We start from the raw sequence: 1,569 nt of genomic DNA, 5'->3' as shown, positions 1-1,569 counted from the left end.
TTTTTATGTCTTAATTTAAACAAATTTTAAAACTGCTTTTATGATAAAACTTTAATGTGAAGAGTGAACAAATAAATTAACCAAATTATAACAGAAAAATCATTTTAATACGCTAAATTATTCAAATAAAATAATAGATATGTAGTATATCAATCATTTGAAAAAAATTCCCTACTTATGTGATAATATACTTTATTGTCCTTTTGTTTTGGGCATTTCAAAACACTTTGAAATTATGTTTAGGGTTAATACTTTTGGAATCCTTATTAAGTTCATAGGAACAAGAATCATTAGTTCCATTTTGTATGTGAAAAGAAGGTGGGGTGGATACAGGAGGACAAATGATTTCTGAATGGTCCACAGCAAATTAGTTGCTGGACTTTGTCTAGAAGTAAATCCTGTGGTTCTCTGTTGTCCGTAACTATATGAGTCTCTACCTCATGATAATATAATCAATGTTAACCTAGGCAAAATCCATAAAACAGCCAATATATAACATATAATTTTATGATTCAGACAAAATGTAATAAAGGAGACATTATCTGCATTAAAAATCTAGTCTACACATAGGTATTGTCTAAAAGTAAGAAAAGCTTTATTCTAATAATCCCCTGCATTTACCTGACAATTTGTTATACTTTGGTGGTTTGCATATTGCTTCTAGGAGCTATGCCACCATGATTTAAAATATTAGCAGGGTCATCCATTATGAAAAGACTTCAGTGGAGGGGAAGATTCTTAATGATATGGACTGGTATAGTTGCAGCCACAATTAGCACATACAATAGTTGTGGGGATAGCAAATGGCAGGCTTGTGTTTCTTTTTCTTTTTTTTCTGACTCAATGGAAAGCAACAACCTTAATAACATTTTACTAACAACAAAATGAAATATTCTGAAAAAGTCATGACTGTGGAGCTTTCCCCTTATACAAATGTAATAGTTTAGTTTTGTGCTGATCTGATATGAGTAACCAACCAATCAAAAGCAGAGTTTCCTTGGGGGTGTGGTATGGATCCAACATATATGGATATTCTGTCAAATCAGAGCTTCTCTTGCTCTCTTGCTCCAATTCTTGGACTGTGGGTTTGGAGCTTTCCATCTGACCTGCAGATGTGGTGGTTCACCATGCCCTAGAAACAGGTAATTCAGAAAAAGCCTCTAGCTCGAGTTTGAAACACTGATCTGGGACATGCTGTGTAGGCTGGGTTGACTAGGGATACAAATTCATAGACACTCATATGTGTATAAGAAAGAGCTTTTTATAAAAGAGTAATTATATATTAAGAAGACATCCCAGTCCAGTCCAGATCCAGTCCATAAGTTCAATATTAACCCATATGTCTGATACCAGTCTATAAATTCCTCTTCAGACTCACACAACACATAAAATGATGCCAAATGCAGGAAAATCTTCGGCCAGTGGATGAAAAGTCATGTGGATCCAGTGGCAGTAGAAACATCTCAACACTGGCAAAGGTCTCCAGGGTCCTCCAGCTCCAGGGCTCTAGCAGTAGCTCCATGTGTCTTGTCAGCAGGAATGTCTCACAGGGAGTGTGTGTCCCGCCTC

The sequence above is a fragment of the Echinops telfairi genome, unplaced genomic scaffold, assembly GCF_000313985.2.
Source record: "Echinops telfairi isolate 266 unplaced genomic scaffold, ASM31398v2 ScPeMD7_7469;HRSCAF=8507_0, whole genome shotgun sequence".
NCBI classification, from domain to species: domain Eukaryota; kingdom Metazoa; phylum Chordata; class Mammalia; order Afrosoricida; family Tenrecidae; genus Echinops; species Echinops telfairi.
The sequence above is the reverse complement of the archived record's forward strand: the minus strand, read 5'-3'. Positions refer to the sequence as shown.